We start from the raw sequence: 13,557 nt of genomic DNA on the forward strand, positions 1-13,557 counted from the left end.
TCCTTCAACTCACGGCAATGGGGGGGGGGGAACAATCACACACATTCTTTCCTTTTTCCATTTCTTTATTACCCATACTCCTTATTTTATTTTTCTTAACATACATCACTAACATAACATGTTTGTGACATGTTTCCACTCATAGCATGGCCGGCCACTATGCTTTAATTTGGCTAATTTGACATGCAAGGACAAGCGCTTTCCCACATATATTAATAGGCCACTTGAACACTTGCCTAGCATATTTCTAAATTGTCTCACATAAGTCCCTACTAATAAATTTCACATACACTGACCAAATTAAAGTATGGAACTATCACACAAGCATTTACGCACATCATAAACACAGAATATAACCTTTAATTATTTATAAGACTCGGTTTCGTGGTCCCGAAACCACTTTTCGACTAGGGTCAATTTAGGACTGTCACAAATTAAGCATGCTATCTATAAAATTTTCCATCGATACTCTAAAACACATGCATCTAATCACTCGGTAAATTATAAAAATTAATCGGAATAAACTTTTCTATCTCCGATTCGTGATTTCGCAACCACTGTTCCGTTTAGGCCCTATTTTGGGATGTTACAATGTGCATCATGGTCATCTTCAGTTCTCAAATACACCAGGATGTCATCTATAAACCCCACTATGAACTAGTCCAGATAGGGCTGGAACACTCGGTTCATCAAATCCATAAAAGCTGCTGGTGCATTCGTCAGTCCAAACGGCATCACTACAAACTCGTAATGACCATAACGAGTCCTAAACGCTATCTTGTAAACATCTGTCTCCTTTACCTTCAATTGATGGTACACCAATCAAAGATCAATCTTAGAGAAAACTGAAGCTCCTCAGACTGGTCGAATATATCGTCTATCCTCGGTAGGGGGTAGTTGTTCTTAATAGTTAATTTATTCAATTACCGGTAATCGATGCACATACGCATGGATCCATCATTCTTTTTCACATATAAAATCGGTTCTCCCCACGAAGACACAGTAGGGTGGATGAACCCTCGATCCAGTAATTCTTGAATCTGAGCTTTAAACTCCACAAGCTCCTTTGGTGCCATTCTTTAAGGGGCGATGGACACCGGAGTTGTACCAAGTAAGAAAAACATTTGGAAAGTCCTTAACTATTCTAATGTCCGTAACAGAAGAAGCCTTAGAATCTGAAACACCAATGTAGGCTAGATACGCCTCACAACCCTTACAATCCAATTTCTCAGTCACCCTTAGAATCACATTTGACAAATAATTTTGACGCTCCCCAATTACAACTATCTCGTCACCCTCCGCAGTTTTCAGTACCATCCATTTAGTAGTGCAATCCAAATTCACTTGATGTTTAACCAGCCAGTCCATACCCAATATTAAATCTAATTCTCCAAAAGGGAGTTCCATCAAATCTACCAAAAAGATGGTTCCTTGAACCTCCAAAGGTACATCTCTGAACAATTTGTTTACTCTCACTGACTGCCCTAATGGACTTAACACCGTAACCTCACTTGTAGTGCTTTCAACCATTATACCCAAAGTCTCAAACACAGTGCATGCTATATAGGAATGCGTAGATCGAACATCAATCAGTGCAGTATAAGGTACATTATGAATAAAGAATGTACATGTGATAACATCTGAGGCATCTCCATCCTCTCGGATCGCAAAGATAAACCAAAGTCGGTCGCCTCACCTCGACTCGACCAAAGACTCGCCCAAAGGCCCTCCTAACACGGCCCAAACCATTACCACCTTTGGCCTGACCACGGCCTCTTAGTGGCTACTGAAGACCTCTCAGCGGTTGAACAATACCCATACTAGTAGCTTACATCTAATTGGGCCTTTATGGACAATCTCTGATACGATGCTCCAACGATCCGCATCTCAAATAGGCCCCAATCCTTTTCCAACACTCGCCCTGATGGCGTCTACCATAATCAGCACAGGGTTGCAGTCCAGTAGCAACAATAGGGGGCCCAACTCTAACTAGCCCATAAACTCTGGCCTTTTTCTTAAGCCTCTAAAATGAACTTGAGGGCTCCGAATCCCTCTTGTTCCTACCCTTTTCCTTTTCACGATTCTGGTGCTTAGCGCACTTCACATCCTCAGAAATCTCTGCCTTATCGACCAAAGTAGAAAAATCTTGCTCCCTTTGTAGAGCTATGAAAACCCGTAGGCTATCTCTGAGGCCATCCTCGAAACGAACGCAGCGCTCATATTCAGTTGCCACCATCCCAGCGCATAGCGGCTCAATAGTAAAAATTCATCCACATATTTAGCCACTGATTTATACCCCTGAGTTAAATTTAGAAACTCTCTCCTCTAGGCATCCACATAACTAGGGCCCACATACTTTCCCTGGAACGCAGTCTTGAAAAATTCCCAAGTCAACCGATCAGGCTGAATTCCCTCTTTAACTGTAAGCCACCACTGATAAGCCTTATCTCTTACCAGTGACATTACACCTTTTCATTTCTGCTCGGGGGTGTAGTCAAGGTCGTCCATGATCCTTTCTGTAGCCTCAATCTAATATTCAGCCACATTAGGGGCAACTCCAGCAATACCCCTAAAAATCTTAGCCCCATTAGACCGAAGTCATTACGTAACCGACCCACGGCCCACAATACCAGCCCAGTGACCCTCTCCAGAATTTTTAACATGGGACAAAGCCTCGTCCCCAGCTGCATGATCATGAGACCCAGTCTTAGTCACAGGTGAAGCCGGTGCCTCTCTAGCTTCAACGTTAGGCATGTGGCCAAATGACGAAGACCCAGCCCGATCACCTCCACGGCCTCAGCCGCGACCTCTTGTACCCCTTTCATGAGTACTCTAGTTCACATATCAATTTGCGTATTATCTGTATTAACAAATTTATGCATCAGTTTACAGTTCCAGTGTTTATTAATAGATAATTTATGAAAAACAGTATCAGTAATTCAGAGTTCGTTTTTACAGATTGCAGTCTTACTACTATTTTAGTTTACCCTAAACAGAGTATTGCAATACAGTCTACTACCTATAGTAGTCTCAGTATTTAAATTTAAACAAACGGTACTTTCAGAGGACTTACAGAATGGGCACCGGAGACTTGGTGTACCACATACTCAGTAGAACATTTCAAAATACATTAAATTCTTTAAAACGATTCTTTTAAAAATTCTAAATTTTAAAGAAACCCAAATCCACAGCCGATTTTTGTATCCTAACTCTGATACCACTAAATATAACACCCCAAATCTAGCCTAGACGATATGGCTAAATCTAGCGATGCCATATTGAAGTGTTTTTCAAAAATCAAAATTTCGTGAAAAAACCTGTTCTATACCAAACCTCTTTGTGATTTTAATGAAAATTTAGGATATCTCGTCCATTGTTAAAGACTCTAGTTGTTCTAGGAAAATGTTAATCATGTTAGATTGATATTACATTTTAAAACATTATTTGTTGCGGAAGCTTTTAAAATATGTTGCGTAAACGTGGTGTTTGAAAAACATTTATTATTTTTTTTTGAAAATCTGCATCCTACTACTAAAAGATATGATTCAAAACAAATAAAATCCCAAATTAAAAGTTAAAAATTTAAAGAGGCCTTATTACAAAAAAAAAATACTCAAATTAAATTTCTTGTAAACGAAAAGGCAAATATGGAAGCACGTGCGGTTGTGTAGCCACCTTCGAGTCCCTTGCAGCACCGACCCGCCTAAGCGCGGGGATTACCTATATAGAAAAACAGAAGGGTAGGTTTACGAAAACTCAGTGTGTAATCCCTTAATGAATAAACAGTCAACATACAGTATGCACATACAGTCTTGGCCTTAGCCCGTTCCAGTAACAGTTCAGTTTCAATTAGGGCCTTAACCCATTATACTATTAGTATTAGTGTGGGCTTTAGCCCATTTCAGTGACAGTAACAATACAGTTATGCAATCAAAAATCCTATCCAACCAGCCTCTACACTCCACTCCATCTAGCCTTACAATCCATGTGGGGATAAAATCAGCCCACCCATCCCTACACTCCAAAATAGCACCGGTTGCGGCACTAAATAGTATTTGCAGCAGAGCTGCCAGTACAGTACACTTCCTCCTATCATAATAAACCCATCCCTATGCAACATATCATGCGTCATGTCATAATATCATAAATGTATGCAAAATATATATAATGGCATGCTCGATTACAGTCATTCATATCATAAGGGCATAATAGTCATTTTACCCAAAAAGGGCATAATAGTCATTTTATCAGTTTGGGGTCTAAGTATACTTACCGACCCAACAGTAGGTCCACAATCGTCTCGCGCGACCCGTGCAACCTTAACAGTCAAACAGTGAGAATGGGTCCAAGGCCTATAACGAGGCCCATGTGGGCCCATACGCCCATGTGGCCCACAAAGCCCAAAAATGACCTTTTTCGCTTGGATACACGGCCTGGCCCAATATTCTTTACACATTCGTGCGATTTACCCATGTGGGGCCTAGAAGTCTGTGGGCCTACAAGGCCCATTTCATCCAAAGCCCACGAAATCGCTCATGGTGGCCTCTACGATCAAACGCCCATGTTTATGCATTTGGATTACCACACGAGCGAGCGCACGCCCGTGGAGCATCAATAGTCACATTTTTCGGCTTTTGCCGATATATGATTTGGGCAGTGTCTACACCCCTGATAGGATTCTGGGTTCGCAACCCCTCCTGAAATGAGCCGTACCTAAAACAAATGACAAAACCATGACCAGCGTTAGTCATGCTTAATACTAAAATAGTCCCTAAACGAACTTGTTACTGTCATTTACTTCCACTGTTTTAACCGATGTTGCCTTACAACTCCGTAGGTAAACCCAGTCCAACACGATTAGATGCTGCCAAAATAACATTATTAGAACCTTAACATAGTTTAATCAAAATGGCCTCATTCCATAATCAATTGGGCATAACTTCCCCCTTTCTAGAAGACGTACTAAGCCCACGTGACAAGATTTGAGTGCAAGAGGAATAACAGATTTGGTAGAGAACCGAAAAAGAGGATTGAACTGCAACAAAAAATAGAGGAGGGTGTAATGACAGGTACAGATAAAGAAGAGAAAAGCAAAAAGAACAAAAGTCAAGCAGGGACTTACCAAAAACACAAAACCCAGATTCAGAGAAAGAAGTAGTCAGCCTATACTCCACACGAAAGTCGGAAGCATTTGCTTTGACAGAGGCAATAATAGAACAGTTACCCCTCCTAACAGAAATCGGTAGCACAAGAAGAAGGAAAGAAGAGATGAGAATTTGAAATGAAGAACAAGGGAAAGAATGATGGAATAAAAACAATATTCAGCTACTAGGGAAGGAGGCATTTGGCTACACAAACCAAGTGTGAGCAATGGGAAAGCAATAAGAATAATCGAGAGTAGAAAATTGAGGGAGAGAGGGAAAGTCGATCAATCAAAGCACAATATTAGAGAGCAAAACCAAAATAGGCCAACTCAAAAAATACCCGAATGGTCACAAGTAATACTCGGCTACCAAAAAGACAACACTCAAAAGAATGAAAGAAAAATGGAGAGCAAAACTAGAACACAATTTTGGCACTAAGAGTAAAAGGTCCTATAACCGAATTGGCACAATAGAATTCCCACATTCAGCATACTACTCTCTCACACCTTATCCTCCCTTAATTCTCTCCTAAAATCTCTCCACAATATCCTCCTAGAATTTGGCTATACACTCCTCACTCCCCACAAACACTCTAACCGCCTATTAGCATCAGAATTCTACTGACATACAACCTCTTACATGGCACAACAGTAAAATAAAATCACTCCTTTTGCATCACCAAGTCTCAAACCTTAGACCTTATGGAACAATGCACACGCCTCTGTCCCCTAGATCAGTAGGCCTTTTATGACATGTTTTCCCCACAATTTTTTAAAAACCTACTGTCTAGAGTCAAGGGTTTATTCCTTAAAAACAAAACTTTTTGCACATGCCCAGGCTTGAACCTAAGACTTCTCAGACACTTCCCAAGCACTTAACAACTGAAGTAGATACACTGTTGTGTCACTAATATACAAAAATAAATACTAAGATTTTGGGGTGTTACAGGTCACGAATGGTCCCGCTTAAGTCCCAATCTTCTAGATAGAGTTTTAAGTAATGTAATAAACTAAAGAAAATTTTATCTAAGTTTACCATTTTATTCAAATGGGAAAAAAACTAAAAATATAAAATAAAAATAGAGAAAGTGATGAGAACTCCCTCCATTTTATTCAGGATTGTCATTGACTATGGTGGTGTCAAATGGCCATTTGTCATACCAACCATAACGATATAGGAAGAAATCATATTCTTTCCCATCAAATCTATCCAACATCTTATTAGGGAAAGAAAACCTGGAATGATCTTTATTGGTGCCCTTGTTTAACTTCCTTTAATTTCTACAAATCTTCCAACCCTTGACTCGAATATCTGCAATAATCCATCCGACACCCTTCTTGTGCTTTTCCAAAACAGAAAATGACTCTTCTTCTTGATTCTTGGTGGACTCAACTAAAATCATGATAGGTAAAAATAGAGATAAACCCAAATAATCATATTTCAAATGAAGAGGTAAAATCTTCAGTTCCAATTCAACTGGCTCTTCAATAAACACTTTTGGTTTTGTGTACTCCCGAGATAATAACTCTAATGATTCCGGTGAAACTTCCTGAGTGAATTCTTTCATTTTAGGTTTTAACAAAGCCAAATATTCATCGTTTTCATCACCACTTTACGAATCCGCTAGCAGAATACATTCTAACGGATCATCTACAGAATTGAGCTCTAGCTCTGTAGAAGCTAACGATTCTATCTTGGAAATAGTAAAACAGTCTTCAATTAAATCTAGGGATTAAACAACATCGAACTTAAAAGCCACCTGGTCATCATAAATTTCTTTCAATTCAGTATCCCATTACTGCTTCTCGAATCATTGAGGATATGGCAATGGTGGAATCTTAGCTATAATTGGACAAATCTTTTGTGGAAATTTTTCTGCATCCAACAAGGGTGTTAGATAATAAAAACTAACTGGTTTAAAATTTACCTCATCAAGGTTCACTGAATCTGAATTTTGTGATACAGGAGTTTCAACACTTGGTTGAACTTCCTCTTTGTCTTGAGTTATAATAGGCTTATTTTAAACCTCAACCACCTTGGGCTTCAATGTTTTTCTACTTGGAAAAGAGGCTGCTTTGCAATGTTCTTTGTCCAAAATTCTTGGATTTTCTGTGTTGATTAGCCTAATACCTTAGGTTTTATTTTGAAGTTCATTGGTTAGCTAACCTATTTGATTCTCCAGATTTCTTAAAGTGGTATCATTCTTCGCTATGTATGCCTTCAGTAAATTCTCAAGATCATTTGAAGATTCAGTTGGTGGAGGTTGTTGCAGTTGTTGAGAATATTTCGACGGGTAATTTGGTTGAAATGGCATATTAGAGTCGCTATGGTCCGCCCATTGATTACTCTATGGAGAAATTGGATGATTCTGCCATGAAGAGTTGTATAAATTTGATTGCGGACCATTCCAATTTTGATTTCCCATGTCATAATTTAACTCTGAATTCGATTGGCGATTTTCAAAGAAATGGCCATCTCCACAGTATTTACAAGAAATATTCTCGAACTAGTTCGGTTGCTGACCTGATAAATTACCATTGAAACCATTAACAATTATGTTCTTAAGCATAGAAGACATAGTGGATACCTAGGCTACCAAAGAAGCAAGTATGTCTGCTTCATGTACTCCTACTGCTTATCTTTCTGAGGCTACATGGTTGGTTGGCCACTGATAGTTATTGTTGGCAATTCTTTTAATAATTTCGTAAGCATCATTATATGACTTAGAAAGAAGGGCTCCATTTTCTGAAGCATCCATCATTATTCTAGTATGAATATTGAGACCAATATAGAAATTCTCCATTTAAATGCAGCAAGGAATGCCGTGATGAGGGCACTTTCGTAATAACTCCCTGAATCGCTCCTATGCCTCGTATAAAGATTCTTCATCAAGTTGCTGAAATGAAGTGATTTCATTTTGGATCTAGGCAGCTAAAGATGGAAGGAAATATTTTATTAAGAAACGTTCGACCAACTCTTGCTATGTAGTTATGGAATTGGACGGTAGGGAGTTCAACCACGCTCGTGCTCTATCTCTTAATGTAACACCCAAAACCCGGCCCAGACGTTATGGCCGAATCTGAAGTGCCACATTGGAGTTGAAAACCCACGTTCCGTTTTAGTGTTTTAAAACTATATATTTTGTTGAGTTAACAAAGTGTATGGAAGCTGGGCACCAGGTAGGTATCCGAGACAGAGGAGGTGAACCATGAAGGCTGCTTAAGTACCGAGCTCTATGATTGGATCCAATCCTAGACATGCCCACAACCATAGCCACACTTTGTTATATCGAGTTTAAATTTGTTTAAGTGGACGTCTTTGATAAATTGATTAATCGTGGCGTCAAGCTATTTTGAAAACAAGTATCGTTTTGAAAACACGTCCTACGTCTAGCCCATTTGAATAATTATCAACCAGGTTTAAAGTTATTAAAATTAAAATAATCCCGAAAAGAAATAAAAGGAAAGTTAAAATGACCTTATTACAACCCCAAAATAAATAATAATTAAAGGAAATTAAATGAAATTTAATGAAAACCAACGCTTATTTAAAAGTCCAAAGGCGATCACCGTGGCTACTCAATCCTCCTACCAAGTCCCCACATCAAGGCTCACCTGCAAGGTTAAGGAAAGGGGGTGAGTTTGGAAACTCAGTGCAACAAGCCCCTTTCAGAGCCCAAAACAATAACAGCCTGTTGGGCCTAAGCCCAAATCCAATCTCAACATGTACTGGGCCATAGCCCTTTTCATATTTCATATTTCATAACACTGGGCCGAAGCCTTTTCATATTTCATATTACTGGGCCGAAGCCTTTACTGTAAATGGTATGGCCCATAGGCCCTGTAACACCCCGAGCCCGAGACCATCGCCGGTGTCGGACGCGAGGGGTTGACGAGCTAAATCCTCGAAAAGTACCGACCAATTTGGCATTTCCAGACAGGCTGGAAAACTGCATCACTTTCGCCTTAAAAATCATATCTTGAGTTTCAAAAATCGAAAACTGATTCCGTAAATTTTCCCTGAATTTAGACTCATATATCCTTCCATGGATTTATTTCTAGAATTTTTGGTCGGGCCAATTGGTACAGTTTATTAGTTAAAGTCACCCATGTTACAGGGATCGACTGCTCTGACCTTCGCGCGTTACAACTTGAATATCTCTCTGTACAGGGCTTTAATACTGGTGCCGTTTGTTTCTAATGAAACTAGACTCAAAATGGAATCTGCACATATAAGGAATGACTTCTAATTCTTTCTGCATAATTTATAAAAAATTTTTAAAGTCGCGACAGGGGACCCAGAAACCGTTCTGGCCCTGTCTCACAATAACTTTAATAACTCTTAACAAGTAACTCCTATGACCGTTTCGTTTCTTCCATATGAAAGTAGACTCATCAAGGTTATTTTACATAACTTATTCACTATTTAATAACATTCCTACAAATTTTGGTGATTTTTCAAAACCACACCACTGCTGCTGCCAGCATCTGTTTTCAAGGTAACCTTTACCTATTTCATGATTTCCACGATTCAATTGGCCCTTTTTGCATACATAGCACAAGTGTGATCATGATTAACCATTCCAATGGCTAATCTTTTCAAAACCATTCCATACCCCATAATGATCATCATACAAATGATTATAGAATCATACTAACAACGTATCTAAGCCATTTTTGCATGGCTATCCAAGCTTACATAAAATCGAAAGGTACATGACCTTCTACAATAGGGTAGTCCTATACATGCCATTTCAAAGTTCAACCAAAATTATACCCAAAAATGGAGGCTTTGATAGTGTAGATGACTTCGACTTTAATGATCCCGGATCCGATCGCTAACGAGCAAAATCTATAAAACAGAGAGCCAAAGCAACGGAGTAAGCATTTTTATGCTTAGTAAGTCTCAAGCAATAAAATCAGCTTTAACTAAAGCATTACATTCACATAGCCAAATGAATCATTTCATTAATACACATTCACATAATCATACTTACTTCACACTTCATCATTATATACTTTCACAAGATATCAACCAATTCAATAGCTGAAAACTCATTAGTCGATTGAACGAATGTTACTCAAACATATCGACTTTTCCAATGCACATATAAACATACCTTATCCTTTGGGCTTTTCGAGCGTACTAATTAAATTTATTACAGCAACCAATGCTCACCTCCAGCCCAAGCTTCTTCGGAATACAACCGATATAACCACATGCACGAATGCCTTGGTCTTAGCCCGATAGAACGACTTGCACAAATGCCTTCGGGTATTAGCCCGGATTTAACAACTTGCACGAATGCCTTCGGTCTTAGCCCGGATGTAGCCACTAGCACAATTGCCTTCGGGTCTTAACCCAGATATAATTACTAGCATAAATGTCTTCGGGACTTAGCCCGGATATCATTCAATTGCTCATGCACACACGACATCAATAATCATTACACATCCATGTTTCATTTTCGTTACTAAGGCTCAAACACAAACATATCACTAGCATAATCGCCGGGGACTTAGCCCGTATCATTCAAATACTCATACACACATAAATCAATAATCATTACACATCCATATTTCATTTCACATAATTCGAGTAGGGTCATTTCTTGAGGACTTACCTCGGATGTTGTCGAACAACTTCGACGGCTAATCGATCACTTTTTCCTTCCCTTATCCAATTGTGGCCCTCTAAGCTCTTGAGCTAATTCAAACAAATTCAATTCATTAAAGTCTCGCTTAGCCTTGGCCGAATACACATATCATTGACTCAACATCACATAACTAAGCACTTTAGTCCATTTTCTTTAATTACGCACACATTCGGCCTTAGCTCACAACAAGGTAGCCGATTACCTAAGTCAAGAATAGGCATCATTAAGCTTGCCTCTAACCGAATGCATGCACAATAATTCCCCTCATGTGGCCGATTATACTTAGTCATACTTGCACAAAATCAACAATAAATTGCAAGATTTTCACATCTTATGTGTACTAGGCCGATTGTACATGCAAATTTCACAACATTCTTCAACGAATTTCTTCTTTAAACAACATATTTATCACTTTCTTCATAATCAAAATATCATGTGCAATCATATATACACATATAGGTGCAACGCCGAATTTCAAGGTGTCCATAGCCATCCAAAACACAAATTTTAACTAACATGCAAGAAGCATGAACCATGCTCATGAATGCATCATGGCCGAATATATCACAATCATGCCCCTTTCAACTTCAATCATGGTTAAACAAAAAGAAAACTCAATGTCTTACTCAAGATGGCTACAAAGAAATTTCAAAAGTAGACAATCCATCATTGCATGCATCATTAGCAAGCTTCACATTTAGCATGCAATGGCTTTAACACAATAACAACTTTGGCCAAATACCATTCCCATGGCATAACAAGGATTTGAACCATGGCTAACATGAACATCAAGTTAGCAACTAAAACATGCATGAAACTCATAACACAACCTCATACATACCTTACTCTTGATGCAAGTTCAGCCAAATTTCCTTCTAGATCTCTTCTAAACAAAGAAAATGAAGCAAAAATCTCTTCTTCCTCTTAGTATTTTCGGCCAAAAAGGAGAGAACAAGGATGAACAAAATTTTTTTGTTTTCATTCTTAGTTGCACGGCAATGGGGGGGCATCCATGCTCATCTTTTTTTTTTTGTTCATTTCTTTAATGCTAATTCTTATTTTATTTCTTCATACATAACTCACTAACCAAACATGTTAGAAACATGTTTCCCTTGCCCATCAACACCTACCTTGGCCGGCCACTATGCTTCTTTTGGGGAAATTTGACATGCACATCCCTTATTTTTGCATGCATGATCAACTAGTCATCCCACATCTTCCCATCATACTTTCAAAGTTTACTACTAGGCCCTTTCTAGTGAAATTCACATTTATAACACTAAATCAAATCATCAAAAATGCAACACACAATTTAACACATATCATAGGCATCAAAATAAATTTTAAATTATTTGTATGCCTCAGTTTTGTGGTCCCGAAACCACATTCCGACTAGGGTCAATTTTGGGCTGTCACAACTCTCCCCCACTTAAGAAATTTTCGTCCCCGAAAATCTTATCAGTAAATAGGGTTGGGTATCGCTCTTTCATAGAGTTCTCGGTTTCCCAAGTAGCTTCTTCTATCCCGTGTTTGAGCCATAACACTTTCACTAGCGGAACTCGCTTGTTTCGCAACTCTTTCACTTCACGTGATAGGATACGAATCGGTTCTTCCTCATAACTCATATTGGCTTGAATTTCAACCTCCGATGGACTAATCACGTGCGATGGATCAGATCTATAGCGTCAAGCATCGAAAAATGAAAGACATCGTGAATCTTTTCGAGTTCGGGGCAAAATCGACGATATGCCACCGGACCGACTCGCTCGGATATCTCATATGGTCCAATGAACCTCGGGCTCAACTTGCCCTTACGGTAATCTGAGTATCTTTTCCAAGGCGAAACTTTGAGAAACACTTTATCTCCCACCGATACTCGATGTCCTTACGCTCGGATCCACGCACGACTTCGACGATCGGAGGCTATCTTCGACTTTCACGGATTACTTTCACTTTCTTCTCAAAGATCTCTAATCAAATCCACCCGAAAATTTTGCTTTCACCGAGCTCACCAAAACAATGGTGTACGGCATTTACGAATCGCACAAAGCCTCGTAAGGTGCCATCCTAATACTTGATTGAAAACTATTGTTATAAGCGAATTCAATCAAAGGCAAATACCGTTCCCATGAACCATCGAACTCGAGGATGCAACATCTCAACATATCCTCAAGTATCTGAATTATCCGCCGGATTGACCATCGGTTTGGGGGTGAAAGGCGGTCTGAAATGCAACTTTGTACCCAAAGCTTCTTGCAACTTCTTCCAAAATCGCGAGGTAAATCTCGGATCTCTATCCGACACGATAGAAATAGGCACCCGTGTAATCTCACAATCGAGAACGTACAATTCGGCTAATTTGTCCATTGAAAAATCCGTGCGACGGGGACAAAGTGAGCCGACTTAGTCAATCTATCTACAACGACCCAAATCGCATCCTTCTTACTCATCGACAATGGCGGTCCGGATCACGAAGTCCATTGTGACTCGATCCCATTTTCACTCGGGTATCGTGATCGGTGAAGTAATCTCAAGGCACTTGATGTTCGCTTTCACTTGTTGACATATTAAACACCTCAAACAAAGTCGAGATGTCTCGTTTCATACCATGCCAACAAAACCGACGCTTCAAATCGTTGTACATCTTCGTACTCCGGTGGATTGCCATTTGGCTACAATGGGCTTCGTTCGAATTATCAAAATAAGTTCAATTCTTTGGAACACACAGATGACTTCGAACCTCAAACAATCGTCATC

The 13,557-nt window shown here is 39.3% G+C and overlaps 1 non-coding gene across 1 annotated transcript; it reads left to right on the forward strand.

Annotated features, from left to right (window-relative positions):
- The first annotated feature begins 7,963 nt into the window (after positions 1 to 7,963).
- On the forward strand, positions 7,964 to 8,069 carry LOC128282989 (small nucleolar RNA R71). Its single transcript, XR_008273335.1, has one exon. It is a non-coding gene; the product is annotated as a small nucleolar RNA R71 (small nucleolar RNA).
- Positions 8,070 to 13,557: the final 5,488 nt, after the last annotated feature.

This window comes from Gossypium arboreum, chromosome 10 (assembly GCF_025698485.1).
Source record: "Gossypium arboreum isolate Shixiya-1 chromosome 10, ASM2569848v2, whole genome shotgun sequence".
Lineage (NCBI taxonomy): Eukaryota > Viridiplantae > Streptophyta > Magnoliopsida > Malvales > Malvaceae > Gossypium > Gossypium arboreum.